The sequence below is a fragment of the Saccopteryx leptura genome, chromosome 12 (genome assembly GCF_036850995.1).
Source record: "Saccopteryx leptura isolate mSacLep1 chromosome 12, mSacLep1_pri_phased_curated, whole genome shotgun sequence".
NCBI classification, from domain to species: Eukaryota; Metazoa; Chordata; class Mammalia; order Chiroptera; family Emballonuridae; genus Saccopteryx; species Saccopteryx leptura.
The window spans coordinates 51,504,696-51,520,140 of record NC_089514.1 but is presented as its reverse complement, the minus strand read 5'-3'; the positions used below and the strand labels follow the sequence as shown (position 1 = coordinate 51,520,140).

Below are 15,445 nucleotides of genomic sequence, written 5' to 3'. Positions count from 1 at the left end.
GATTCTCCACTTTTATTTTGTTTTGTTTTATTGGAATTAGCTTTTTTATCCTGATAATGGAAAAGTTTGTAATATCAAAATAACATGTGACTAGTCCAGTTACAGCTCTTATATTTTGAAAAGCGTCTTAATTTTTCCCAGTTTTGTTGAGTCATCAAAGATGGAAGTTGCTTCTTGGTTTAAAATTTGGTCCTCAATACCTTTCAGCTATAGAAGCAAAAGCACACAGAGTGAATTTTCACAAAAGACAGGGATTCACAGAATGGTCATTGCAGACATAGAAAATATTAGTTGCAAAAGTTAGCATTTTCCCTGTTAATAATTAAGATAAAGGAGATTTTTGATGACTCTAAATTCTTTATTTACCATATCAATTTAAAAGAGCAGTATCCATGACTAAGGGGCAGTGATAGCGTTGCTCCTTAACGTTGCCCATACTGTAATTACTCATACTAAATCAATGCATATTTTTGGCATATCAGTGGAATTAATTTTGTGGACCACACACATTAAAATAGTCATATTGTGGGACTATTATAGCTGGTAACCAGCTGATATTGATTCTTATTATCGAAACAGTTGTGATGATAGTGGTGATAGCCGTAGTGACACTAGGTTGCTAGGTTGGTGGTGATGTGAAGAAAATTAAAATTATATACTATATTGTGCCCAATTTATGAAAAATTATTTGATCAATGTTTCATTTCATTGAGATATCATAAAGATGTTTATAGTATTTTTTTACTTTATTATTTAAATCATAATTAACAATATTTTTAAAAACTTATTTTCATTGCTACAATGTCTAATATTCCAAAAGCAGCCAACTACAGCTATATATGTGTATAACCGTAAGTGTGACAGAGTGATTTTCCCTCTTTTGAGCTTGAGATGGAAGTGAAAGAAAGCTCAGTGAATAATTATGAGCTGTCTCTTTAATAATTACTTGCCTTTGATATAGTACAAGAATGAATGAATGAAATAGATTTTCTCATTGAATATGATGTATTGATATATTCTGTATGTTCCATGTTGCTGTTGTTATTAAAGATACCCATTAAATCAAAATCATTTAATCAAATGATTCCTTATGTGATAGATATATTGAGAACATTTTCTTAATTCGTTACCCTGTATATAACTATACATTTGGTAAAATAGACAAATTTGAAGTATTCATTTCATTTGGCATTCAGCATGTGAATATGATTATCATTTGATTGTGTCTATATATTTGTTGGTAATGTGTTCAGATGCTCCCACTACCGATTAATGTGTGTGCAGATATCCTAACAAAAACACATCTAAGGTTAAAGGAAGAAAATTCTTTTCTGAAAAATTAAAAACCTAGTAAAATTGATTTCAAAATGAAAAACTTGGAAATATGTCTTGTTTCTAACTATATGTTGCATGCCGTGTTGGAGATTTGCTAATGTGTTTCTTTCTGTTCTACCCAAATCTCTTTGGAAAATCTAATAAACAAATACAAATTCTTGGGATATAGATTGTATGAATTGAAGTGAACTACTTGAGAATTAAATTAAAAAATGCTTGTAAATCTGTCTTGAGTTTACTCTATGTAAAAATAGGTCTTGGTTTTGTGATTGTATACAAGATGTATCTTGATAACTTATACAAATTGTGCTGTTTAAAGGCTGTTGCCTCAGCCTTACTAATAAATATTGAAACTATCAAGTTTGACTTCTTGTGTTTATCAACTTGATAAATTGATACTTAATATATAGATTTTGGAACATTTTCTGTGAAAAATATATCACCAATAAATTTACTCACCCAGTTTAAAACATCGTTTAAACACAGCACAGATATAGAAAACAAACAAATGTATAGCTTAATTCATTACTACATGTTAGATGATCTTGTAATCACCACCCAGATCAAGAAATTGAACTCAGTCAGTCATCACATTAAATCCTTTCCCTTTAATGTAACTATTAACCTGATATTTATAATTACTTCCTGGCTTGTCACTGACATCTGCTTGGTAAACACTAGTGTATTTTCCTATTTTATTTTTAATAGTTTTCTAAGCTTCTTCTAGTCTATATATTCTCTCCATCCCTCTTTTTCTGTGAGTCTTACTTTTTGAAGAAACTTGGTCTTTCTACCTGTAGGGTTTCTCAAATCTGGATTTTGTTGATTGCATACAGAGTATAGTTAACAACTTCCTCTGCCTGTCACTTGGTCTTTTGCTCTACAGATTTGACCTGATTTACAGGTTGGTATTGTATTCTTCTTTGAGGAGACACATAATGTCTGGTTGTCTCATTTTATTCTGTTCATGATCACAGTTCATCCATACCTGGAACCATTAATTAACAAGATGTTACAAAATGGTGATATTCTGTTTGATCATCAGTTCTACATGGAACACTTTTAAAAAGATAAACTTCCCCTCCACCAGTATTTGATTACCCTGTAGTACATTTTGTACAAGAAAGTTGATATAAAGGCAGAGGAAGTTGGACAATTTTCCTTTATCTACTTACCATTTATTGAAATAGTAAGTGTATTATTTAGTAAAAAATAAACTTCCAACACTTGATTATTTGAAAAGATTGATAAAATTAATAAACCTATGGCAATCAAAGGAGAAAGAAGACTATGTTACACTTATCAAGTATAAAAAAAATTAATATAGATACCAATATCCAAAGCCAAAACTTAAATCCAACCTAGAAATGTATAAAAGTGATAAGCTCATGACCAAGTTGAACTATTCAAGTTATGCAAGACTATCTCAGTGTTGGAAACAAATTAATGAAACCCAGAATATAGGTAGTATACTAAAGTATAAAATCAGAAGATGCTGGAAAAAATGAAAAAATTCAAAAGCCATTCATAACAAAAAATTGATGGCACACTTAGAATGGAAGAATACCCTTTAAATCTGATGAATATTACTTACCAAAACAAAAACAAAACAAGAAAACTTGCAGGTGGAAGGACTGAGAACTTTTCTTTTATGACTAGAAACACAGCACGTGTGCCTATTACCACCACTCTTTTCAATACCTTTATCAGTGTTTCTAGCCATGAGTAAAGGAAAGAAATAAATATAAGTAAAGGAATAAGAAGTGGAAAAAAAGAACTATATTTGTAGATTTTATACCTTTGTGTATAGAAAATCCAAAATAGCCAACAATTTGTTTTAGAATATATGAGAATTTGTCAAGTTTACTAAATATAAACACTATAAAATGGAAAAATAAAAAATAAATGTCTTCTTAATGTGAATAAGAAGTAGTTGGAAAATAAAAATTTTAAGACAATTTTTACTAGCATCAAAAGTATCAGATGCCTAGGCATAAATTAACAAAGAAGACTCTATAAATAAAATAAAATTTTATTGACATATTACATAAGACCTAATACAAGTTCAATGATTAAAAAAATTGAATATTTTAATGATAGTTAATTCTAAATTACAAATCCGTTGACTCAGTGCAATTAAATTTTTCAAATATGTGTGAAATTTGATACACTGATTATAAAATTTATGTTAAAGTACAAAGGGCTGAAAAAGTTAGAGCACACTTGAACAGGAAGGACAAGATATAAGAATGTTCTCTAACAGATAGTAAGACTTATTATAAAGGTACAGAAACTGAAAGAGCACAGTACTGATGCAGGATGGAAAACAGAATGATGGAATAACGCTAGCAGACTCACATGAATCGACACTTCTCTAACAGAGAAGAGAAAGTAGATTTGCAAGAAGCATGAGCTGTGGTTGCTGTCAGTGGAAGGGATGTAGTCACAGGCTGATCAGCTATGAGGACTAGCAGTGGCCAGAGCGAAGGGCCCTGCTGTGGAAGGGCCAGCCTCACAGAGCAGGACTCGCTTCAGCGGGCCTCTGGTGCCTGCTGGGCCTCCCCTTGAATGTGTAGATGTTGGAAGTGGTTGCGGGGAGGGGTGCCCCAGTGCAGTCTGAAGCTGTCCACCAACGTGCTGGCTCTATGGCTTCCCGGGAGGTGCAGGTCAAGGTCAGCAGCTGCCTGTGCTGTGCCCAAGGTCACCAGGCACGCACTACAAAGCGACCTGCAAATGGCTGCTAGTTTTGGTGGGCTTAGAGGTGTCCAGGAGAGGCCAAACTGGAAGCCAAGGCCAGCTGCAAGTAATGCTGGGCCTGAAGGCACTTAGCAAGGGGTATAGGACACACCAAGGCTAAATGCTGCTTGTTTGCAATTTGTGGACCTTTGAGAGATTTTAGGAAAGTCTGAAGCATGAGCTGAAACAAGCAGTTTGTATGAAAAAGCTACTGGAAATGGTTTGAATGGACCCATAACTTGGGTGCGACGAGGTTTCAGGGATTCACCAGGGCAGGGCAAACAGTGTTAGCCAGCTTGCTGGAGACTCAGACATGGCACCTTTCCGGCCAGCTGTGTAAGGGGAGGTCTCAGCGTGGAAACAGTGGCCTGTGCCAACACTCCTGCTTGGGAGGAGGCTGCTCCTCCTGCCCTTACCTGAAGCCTGACCGTCCAGGTCATCCTCATCTGTCCGTGATGCCTTTCAGCTGCTGCCCCAGCTCTGATGATCAGAATGAGTGACTCTGAGTAAGTCTGTCTGTGTATGGGCCCTTTAAGAGAAACTCCCGGATTCGAGGAGCTGTCTGTGTCAGCCACAAACCCTGCTGTTTTTACAGCCAAAACTTTGGGGGACTTCTTTTCCTGGCACCCGAATCCTGCCCTGTAGAGTGGTGGGGGGCTGGGACCCCTCACTCCTTGAGGGAATTCTGCAGGCAACATATTCCTCCTGAGTTTTCACCTCCACACAAGAGTGTGCGACCAGCCCCTCTGCGTCCCCGCCCTCCTTCAGCCTCAATGTGATTTCTTCTTTATATCTTTAGTGTAGGACTTCTAGTCAACTAGATTTCAGGTAGTGTTGAATGATGGTTATTCTGTAGCTTAGCTGTAATTCTGATGTGATTGTGGGAGGTTCCGAGTACCACATTTATCTATGCTGCCATCTTTACTGGAAGCTCCTAATACCTTACAACTTAATTCTACTAGATACAAACGTTAGAAAAACTTTTGATTCTGTAGACCAGGAAACATGTTCAAGTGCACTGAACGGTTGTTAAGCCAGTACACACTGGTAACATGTACCAGAGAAATTCCTTTCTTGAATTTGGCTACTATTGTGATTGGTATGTGACCTTGCAATACACATCATTAAGTATATTAAATATCGTCCTTCCATGAATATTTATAGCAGTAGCATTCATTATAGCTCCAAACTCAAACCAAAAAATCATCAATAATAAAATAGGTAAATATTATATAGCATAATAATATAACAAAATAATGTAAGTCAATAAAAATGAACAAACAGGACTATACATATCAATGAGTGAATTTCACAAATATATGGAGCCATAAAAAACACAATGTGACTCTAATAATTATGAAGAAATTTAAAGAAGTGATTATCACAGAAGAAGGGGCAGGGCGACTCATGCAGGATGAGTGCAGGCGTGGAGTGGAGAAGAGTATTGAGGGTTCTTTAAAATACCAGCACCGTCCTGTTTCTCAGTCTGTGTCATGATTGTATGGATATTGTATTTTTATAATTATTATTTAAACCATATATTCTATTGTTTTCTACTGGCCTCAGCCTACCAGTAATCAATGTTGTGGCTGGACCAACTCTTGTGGTGTTATATAAGCACCAACCGAGGAAACAACAGCGAGGAAACAAACGTTTTGCCACACAATTAAGTAGCCAGATTAAGGAGTCTTTAATGCCGGTGACCATGAGTGGATTCACATCCTAAAGAACTCGCGGCCCCAAATGAATTTAGGAGTTTGCTTTTACAGGCTTAAAGAAGAGAGAGGAGGGTGAACACCTAGGCAAATCAGTTTTCCAGAAGCAGAACAGGCTTTTGATTATTGTTGGAACAATCTAGGGAGAGAGCGCTCAGCGAAGCATTTTACAAAAAGCAAAAGAATGTGCTCAGGTATCTTGGCCTTTTACTGAGGTTGTGAAGGCAGCTTCCTGAGGGCTTTCTGGAATCTAGACATTAGTGAACATTATTGCCTTTACAGAACTCTTTTCATTTACTCATCTGCAAATCTTGCAAAACTCTTTCTATGGTCAGGGATATGGTGTTTCTACATTTCAGTGGTTCTTCTGATGACTGCCAGATGCCCTTCAGCAACCAGCAGGAAACCTTGAAAAGATACAGGTTTATTGCTTACAAGACCTGAAATGACACAGCACACCTGTGGGTGCTCAGCGACGTCGGGGGAGAGTGCGCCCTGGCCAGGGCTCTGCTCTCATGGAGTCAGAGTGGGGCCCAGGGTTTCACTGGCTCACTCTTTATTGGTGAATTTAAAACAGAAGAGCAGGAATGTAAAGTTCAGGAAGAGAAAAAAAACAAGCAGCTCAAAAGGTGAGTTATTGAAAACAGCTCTAAAACAAAGGAGCCTCAGTGTGGGGATGGCAGGCAGGCTCTTTAGTCTTGTGGTTGGCGCTGTTTTTGTTTCCGGCTTTGGAGTGAACACCTCTTTGAGAACAATGCCTTCTCAGTCAAAATTTAAATCACGTACTTGCAGTATAAAAAGGAAAAAAAGTTAGGGCTTATACTACATCTATGTATTTTGTTTCAGTGTTTCATTTTCTTTTTTAAAGGGCAACAATAAGTAATGGTTAACTACAATTATGCTTTTTGAGAAAGAGATTGGAAATGTGTTTGGCAAAACATGGTTAATTATAACCCGACTGGGCTGTTTTGGTAGAATAATGGAGACAGAAACCAGTTCTGAAAAACAGACTCAACAACTATCTGATTATTTTTAGATGTTCGTATTTTATCAGGGGCAGACAGAAAACTCTGAGGCAGAGCTGACACTGCAGGCCACAGGTGGCATTTCTAATTTTGGAAACCAAGCTTTTGAAAGGATTTTAAAGCCTTTCAGCTGATGAGATTGGGCATGCCCACCCAGATTATTGGAGATCATTTTCTTATTTCTAAACAGCTGACTAGCAATGTTAATCACTCTACAAAATACAGGCATACCTTGTTTTATTGAGCTGCACTTGATTGTGCTTCAAAGATTTTTTTTTTTTTTCTTACAAATTGATGGCAATACCTGCAACCAGGAACAAGATTACAACTCCCTTCAGTGCCGTGGTCCGGAACTGGATCTGCAGCATCTTCAAGGTGTGCCTATATAATCACAGCAATGCCTCAAGTCACGTATAAGTTCATAACTGGGCACTACAGCCTAGCCACATTGACACAAAACTGACCATCACTGTCCCTGGCCTGTTGGCTCACTGGATAGAGCTCAGTGGGGGTTATGGAAGTCCCGGGTTTGATCCCCGGTCAGGGCACACAAGAGAAATGACCATCTTCTTCTCTTCCCTCCCCTCCACCCCCCTTCTCTTTCTCCCTTTCTTGCAGCCAGTGCCTCAGTTGGTCTGAGCATTGTGGCTGGGTGCCGAGGGTAGCTCAGTTGGTCTAAATATCAGCCCCAGATGGGGGTTGTTGGGTGGATCCTGGTTGAGGAGCATGCAGGAGTCTGTTTTTCTATCTTCCCTCCTTTTACTTAAAAAAGAAGAAAGAAAAGAAAGAAAAATCTATCACAGTATGAAAGAGAAATATGTAAAGTGTTTTGGGGTTTTTTCGGTTGGTTCCTTGGTTGGTTGATCAGTTGTTTGGTTTGTTTCTTTAAGATGAGAGAAGGCTGAATAAATTGCAAAGGCAACAGGAAGAATATATTTGAGAAGGAGTGATTCTCTACACTTCCTCTACATATAGAGAGAAAGGAAGTAATACATTTTAGTGTACAATTTGGGAAGGTGAAATCTAAATACTAGTTCAACAACCCCTCTTTAAAAGGAGAAAGAAAATTGCACTAATGGTTGATTCCCAGCCCTGACTATACATTACAATAATCTGAAGAGCTTTAAAAAAGTATGGATACCCAAACTCCAATCTACTCCATTAAATCATTATTTCTGTTGTTGGACTAGGGCATAAGAAAATTTTTAAACCTCCTCAGATGCTGTTGTTACATCCTAGCGAGATAGGCTACAGCAGACACAAAGTAAATTTTATAAGTTTTATTGCAGACCTGCACAGGGACTGCAGGCAACCCATGCAAGGGAGCACTGCAGCCCCCCAAACCTGTGCAGGGACTGCAGGTAACCCACACAGGGGAACACTGCAACCCCCCAAACCTGCGCAGGGACTGCAGGCAAACCACGCCTCCGAAGAGACTGGAGCACTGCAGCCATGAGCTTCTAAAATGGCTCCTTTTTATAGGGTGGCTGTCTAGGATGAGCAAGCATCATACAGAAGCTGATGTGGCTGTTAGTCATTGGCTAGGGAGGTCGTGCGCAGTTACGGGGGAGGGAGGTAGTACTCAGTGGAGAATTTTAAACATAAACTTCTGATAAGGGTCTCTGACTCAATGCAGGATGTTGCTGGACTCTTTGTTCTCAGCGTCACAGGGACCTTGTACACTCTTGGCAGCCCCAGCATGTCAGTACTCCTTGAATCTAACATTCCCCCAACTCTTTTGGGAATAAATCAAATCCTTGATTCTTCATCAGTGGGGAGAATGGTATAAGGCTGGGGCTCATGAGAATTTTCTACTTTAGCTGTAGCTATAAGCTAATTAGGTCAGGGGTCCTCCCTAGTATGTGCTGGCACGCTGATAGTGTGCCCTTAGTACTACAAGCTTTACAGACTAATTTCTTTCTGCCTTGCATTTTTCTTCTCTGTACTAACTTCTTACAACTTGCACAAACCTTCTGCAACTTACACTAACCTTCTGCAACTTACACAAACTTTCAACTTTTATGCACTTTCTTATCCAGGAATAACTGGCCTTCATAACAACTTGCTTTTCCTTTTCTTTTCAAAAGTACCTCTACAGCTTATACCTTCTATTATCAAAACCATACAATTCCTTTCTAATTTATCAGAATTCTTATATCCTAAAAACCTTAACCTTCAGCAAAGACTAAGTTAGTACTAAGTAATCCTCTTTTAAAGATTGCTTTTTGGAGGTGTCCTTTTCCTAAGTAGCCTATTGGACACATGACCAATATTCACAGATTATTCTATAGTGGTAGCTATGAGTACATACATAACTTTCATTTACCTTATAGCTTCTCTCTCAGCCAAGGGACCTACACCCCTTTCTGTATGACTCATAGCAGTACATGCATCAAACCTTAAGATGACTTACTTGGCTTTCCTTTACCTTAGTTTCCCTCCCTCCCCAAAGTCTCCATGCGTGGACCAGTTAACTTCTGGTTTGTGGCTGAAGCAGGGCATGCTGTCCTTCTCAGGGTCAGCTTACAAGGGTTGGCGGGGTCAGTCTTCGCTGTCCACAAAGGTGTCTCTGCTGGGACTGCAAGTTTCAGCTGGCTGCGGTGGACCCAGGCGGGTATGATCATGGTGTCTGGACCCGTCTATGTGGGAGTCAGTCCTTGGGTGGTGTACTGCTAGAAGTGCCTCTTGGACAGTCTTTGAACAGTTTGCTGAGTAACCTATAAAACCTGTAAGTACTTAGGGAAAGGGTGTTACATTTCTACACTTTGCAGTTAGTTTAAGTCCTAGTGACCACTGCTTCTAGCTGGAATTAGCAGCAGGTCCCAGCCTATAATAGGCATGGGGCATTGAGATAGGAGAAATAAAGGATACACTAAACATAAAGCAATAAAACCAGACTGTCAATACCCACAGTAGAGATCTTTGAGGGATAAATAAAACTTAAATATTCAAGCAAGGCATAGTAGATGGCCCTTGTGTTATTAGCTTATCTGCTACTTGGAAGAAATACCTTAGGCTCGTGAACGATGTCCTTAGGCCTTCAGTGGCAATTCCCAGCACGCTGGGCAAGGTCAGGTCACAGGTAGCTGGAGCAGGGCTAGAAGAGACTGAACCCTCCCTCCATGGAGCAAGGGGGCAGCTTACCTTCTCATGTCCCTCTTTCCACGCACAGGTGTGTCAACCGGTGGGACCGGAAGCCTGGCAGGCTTCAGTTCAATGACCTTTCTTTCCACTCTGGAGCAGGACCTTGATGAAAGCTATGAAGCCCCTTAGGGCGCTAGAGCCAAAAGTTGGTATTTCCTGACTTCTTTTGGGCCTTTTGCCTTTTCTGTTACTTCCTTGGTCATTATAGACCTTAAAAGCCATGCTCAGAAGATCTCACTGAGGGGCTTGACTAGGAGAGCAAAATTGGGAATACAACAACAGATAACCTCTAGCTTACTGCACTGTTATCTTTTGCCTGACTAAGCAGTGGCTCAGCCCTTGAGCTGGTGCCCAAGGGGGAGGGGCAAGTGCCTGAAACTGTGAGGAGAGCCTGCCACTTCTCCTGCAGCCAGCTGCAGCCTGGTTGCCTTTTCTTTCTCTACCTCTGCTGTTATACTGGCTGCATACTGACTGTGCCACCTGCCTGCAGGTGGGTGCTGGTGATAGTACGCTAGACTCTCTATGTTTTCTATGGGTCTAGCAATCCTTGGTTTGGCCAGTCTGCTCTTAAGTTGGCCATTCTAGTAGCAGACAAACAAACCAAATATGCACACAAAACAAACAAAACTTCTAAACCAAAACCAAAGGGAGAAGGCAGCGTCCTGCGTTCCCCAACTGACCAGGTGGGGAGAAATCAGGTGGCGTCCCGCCTGCTCCAATACACCCTTTTCTAACCAGAGCTCTGTTTCCAAATATTCATAGAGGTAGCTTCCTTACGAAACAGTCTCGAGACTCTAAATGTTTCAAATCAGCCAAATTCCGTTTCAAACGGCAACTGCTGGAGGCTGGCCAGCTACCAAAGTCTGCTGCAGCCCACTCCGTGAGGAGGGGTCTTACACAGCCAATCTCGCTGGGGCCTCCATCTGTTACATCCCGGCGAGATAGGCCACAGCAGACACAAAGTGAATTTTATACGTTTTATTGCAGACCTGCACAGGGACTGCAGGCAACCCATGCAAGGGAGCACTGAAGCCCCCCAAACCTGCACAGGGACTGCAGGTAACCCACACAGGGGAACACTGCAGCCCCCCAAACCTGCGCAGGGACTGCAGGCAACCCACGCCTCCGAAGAGACTGGAGCACTGCAGCCCCGAGCTTCTAAAATGGCTCCTTTTTATAGGGTGGCTGTCTAGGATGAGCAAGCATCATACAGAAGCTGATGTGGCTGTTAGTCATTGGCTAGGGAGGTCGTGCGCAGTTATGGGGGAGGGGGATAGTACTCAGTGGAGAATTTTAAACATAAACTTCTGATAAGGGTCTCTGACTCAATGCAGGATGTTGCTGGACTCTTTGTTCTCAGCGTCACAGGGACCTTGTACACTCTTGGCAGCCCCAGCATGTCAGTACTCCTTGAATCTAACACTGTCAAGGTGCAGTCAAGATTTAAAACTACTACCTAAATGAAACAAACAAACAAAAAAGACTAGTAACGATGTAGACAGATTGCAAACTTGCAATGAGGAGGTTAAGAGAGTTTCATTGTGATGACTATGATTTTCTCCCTGAAATAAGAGGTCATCTAGTTAGCATGATGAGGAACTGAATAAGGGTTGGATATTTGAAGAGAGTAAAGGTGCTTTAAAATAGTCTTAAAGAATATTGGCAGAGCACATGGGCAGGAAAGAAGGATACGGTACTATAGATTGAAGGCCCTTTGCAACTCAGTGACTGTACATAGTGACACCAATCTGCCTTGCCCTCTGACATTCCCCAGATTCATCTTGGTTCATATGTAAGTGCAGAGAACAAACATGGAAACTTCTAATTGGATTAAGTCTTATCAAATAAATTAGACAAAAGGACAGATGTGCAAGGAATTCGGATGTCAGGACAAATTGACTAGATCATAGGAGGTGTAACTGTTAAAAATAGATGTAAAAAAAAAAAGATAAAGACTGATAGACTAGGAAAAAGAAGCACAAAATAAATAAGTAAATGAAATAACTAATTCTCCCTGAGCAAATCAGGGACATTATAGGTGACTATGAGTGAAGTCTTACAAGGGACTAGTTTTTACCTTTTGAACCAAGAGAAAAAGAATGAAGGCTAAGAAATATTGTAATTAAATGTTGTGAAAATGTGTTGCTTATTTCAGAAATGCTAAGAAAGTCTATTATCCAAGCATAGTTTACAATGGCAAAGAAGAGCTGAAAAAGTTTATAAGGTATTAGGATGAAATTGCATAAGCTGCCATAAATTCTTAAATTAGGGTATAATAATATTGCTATAAATTGCTCTAATTCACAAAGGGCAATATTGGAGTCTATCTTTTATTTGTCAATTGAAAAATTTGCAAGTAAAATGTATTTAGACCTGGTTGAATCTCTATCCTTGAGCATGCTTCAAAAACAAAGAAAAGAAAAAGAAAGAGCTTACCCTGTTATCTAATATATATAGAATTGCACCTAAAAGTTTTGAAAGGATGGCTGACCCAGAGACAATAACTGATTATTAGCAAAATTGACCAATTTTCTTTGATTCCCTGTGTAACACTTTACCAAGATTATGCTGACCTCAAGATATTCAGATGACATTTTTACTTTCAATGAAGAAAAGTTTCCTTTGTGCAGGTCAGCTTTATTCTGTTGAGCTGAAGAGTTTACTTAATTTTCTGTTCTGCGAAATTCAAACAACTATTATTGTCAATTGATTAGAGCCTTTGAATGATTCAAAAGGTCCTTAAAAAGGACTACTCAAATACAATGCTGTAGTCATTTAAAAGAAAGGTATATAATATTGAATTACTTTCTTTTAATAGTACTTAGGATTTACAAACTAAAAGGATGACAGCTGCCTGGAATATGTCATTCAGCTATGCCTCGTTCAGATCCTTACATGGATGTCAGCTCTTCCTTGGATTTCCAGGAGCCTTACCGTCTCCTGAAAGATATTCTTATGCATGACATGTCTTTGCTTAAAACTTCTCAAAGGTTTCTGCTGCCAAAATTAAGGCAAGAAACTGGACAATATTCTCGACACCACATTCTTTCACTCTCCCCCTCAAATTCAGATCATTAGAAACACCCATCCTTTTGTTTTTCTAAATCTCTCTCATACTTGGACTTTGCAAATGCTCTCTGCTTGGTTCCCTGATTGCACTAGGAAGTTGTTCCATGGGTATGAAGTTTCAATCATGCCAGATGAGTAAGTTCTAGAGATTTACTCTACAATATAGTTTCTACAGCTAACAATACTATGTATGTTGTACACTAATATGTGTTAAAGGAGTAAATTTCATGAAAGTGTTCTTGCCATTTAAAAAACATACATGAGGACTCTTTTGGAGGTGATAAGGGTGTTTACTACCTTGATAGTGGTGATGGTTTTATGGGTGTTTGTAAATGTCCAAACTCATTGAATTATATCTATTAAATGTGTTTCTTGTATAACAAATATACCTTGGTGAAGCTGTTAAAAATATAAAAATTAAAAATAAAGGAAGATCTAAGGAAAGGGAAGTCATAGGTCTAAAGGCAGGAACAAGTCTGTCTAAATTTGGTTAAGCTAAGTGAAGTTTTCAGGCCTTGTCAGTCATCTATTCACTTCTCCCCGGCACCCCTTCTCCAACACACACACACACACACACACACACACACACACACACACACGTGCATGTGTGCTTTCCTTTTCTCTGGAACTAAACGGACAAAAACCAGAGTCAGGAGAAACACTGATGGAACAGAGAACCTCAACCCTCTCAGAACTCTGTAGGGAGGTGCGTCTGGAGTAAGCAAATGGCAGGTCAGGAAATGTGGTGTGGAGGAGTACAAAGGACTGGAGACCAGGGTGCTGTTGGTATAATAGTAAAAGACTTGCTTGAGTTTCACTATTTTAGACAGTAGAAGAAGTGAACAGTCAACTTACGCTTTTTGGGCCTATGTTGAGTCCCTTCTTGATACTGCCAGTCAGTCAAATCTTAGACAGATAGACCTTTTTTTTTTTTTTTTTTTTTTTTGTATTTTTCTGAAGCTGGAAACGGGGAGAGACAGTCAGACAGACTCCCGCATGCGCCCGACTGGGATCCACCCGGCATGCCCACCAGGGACGAAGCTCTGCCCACCAGGGGGTAATGCTCTGCCCCTCCCGGGCATCGCTCTGCCGCAACCAGAGCCACTCCAGCGCCTGGGGCAGAGGCCAAGGAGCCATCCCCAGCGCCCTGGCCATCTTTGCTCCAATGGAGCCTTGACTGCGGGAGGGGAAGAGAGAGACAGGGAGGAAGGAGGGCGGGGGTGGAGAAGCAAATGGGCGCTTCTCCTATGTGCCCTGGCCGGAAATCGAACCTGGGTCCCCCGCACGCCAGGCCGACGCTCTACCACTGAGCCAACCGGCCAGGGCCTAGACCTTTTTTCTTAATAAAGTCTGACAAACTTTTTCTTGTAACTCAATATTGTTTGGCTGTAAATTTCACATACAGTGATCATTATTGCTCAGAATACATTTTACATGATAAAAATTATTTCATAGTAAAGGATTACTGAATTTGTAATATATATAGGGAAAAAATAGAATATTATCTTCAGATAAGCTTTTATTGTTGTAAAGTACCCAATCCTCAATTCTGCAGGTTTTTGTAGAGACATCAAGTCCAGATGAGTTTTGAAGAGTTTTATTAAAGGAGGAAATTTATTAAATATGCCAGCCGCATATATCTTACACAGGGCAGCAGTCCCAAATCATGGGTCTGATTAATATTCTAGGGGCTGGGTATATACCCTTAATTATACATGGGTGGGGGGAAAAGGCTGACATCATGGCATAAGTTTACAACCTTTGTTTTCACCTATATAGGTTTGGGAAAAAGAATGAGGGGGATGGGACACAATTTATTAGCAAGTTCAGAACATTTGCCTGTAGGATTCATAAAAACGTTTCTATACATTAAAACTTACAAGGTAACATAATAGTAAAAATATCACTCTATTTATTAAAAGATATTCGTATATTTTCTAGTGTTCACCTGCCATTCCTTTATTCATATATATATGAATATATATATATATATATATATATATATATATATATATATATATATATATATATATATTAACTACACGCTTTCAGGAGGGGAGGGATAGTTTCCATGGGGACAAATGCCTGTAAATGGCCCATCAATATAAGAAAAGGTTTAATTTAATCTTTTCTCTTCCTGCACCTGTCTAGCTATTCACTCGCTTCCTCACAAGTGTGGGGGGAGGTCAGAGAATCCAACTCTCCTTCCCCTCTGCATTTACAATACAATGCCATTGGCCATCCTGATTTTATGCTAATCACACAAGCATAGAAATCCCATCTACAAAATCTCTCTACCTTAACCCAAATTAATAAAATGTTCTTTAAGCTTCCTAAAATATTAACATTAATTCTGTAACTTTTGATACCTTACAACATTATCACCGTATGATCTCAGTATCATCACCTAAATGATGAAAA

At 39.5% G+C, this 15,445-nt stretch overlaps 1 long non-coding RNA gene across 1 annotated transcript; it reads right to left on the bottom strand.

Annotated features, from left to right (window-relative positions):
• Positions 1-8,076: 8,076 nt before the first annotated feature.
• LOC136384122 (uncharacterized) lies at positions 8,077-11,086 on the bottom strand. Its single transcript, XR_010747527.1, has 2 exons — positions 11,026-11,086; positions 8,077-8,236 (listed from the first exon to the last, which is right to left on the bottom strand). It is a non-coding gene; the product is annotated as an uncharacterized lncRNA (long non-coding RNA).
• Between the last annotated feature and the right edge of the window lie 4,359 nt (positions 11,087-15,445).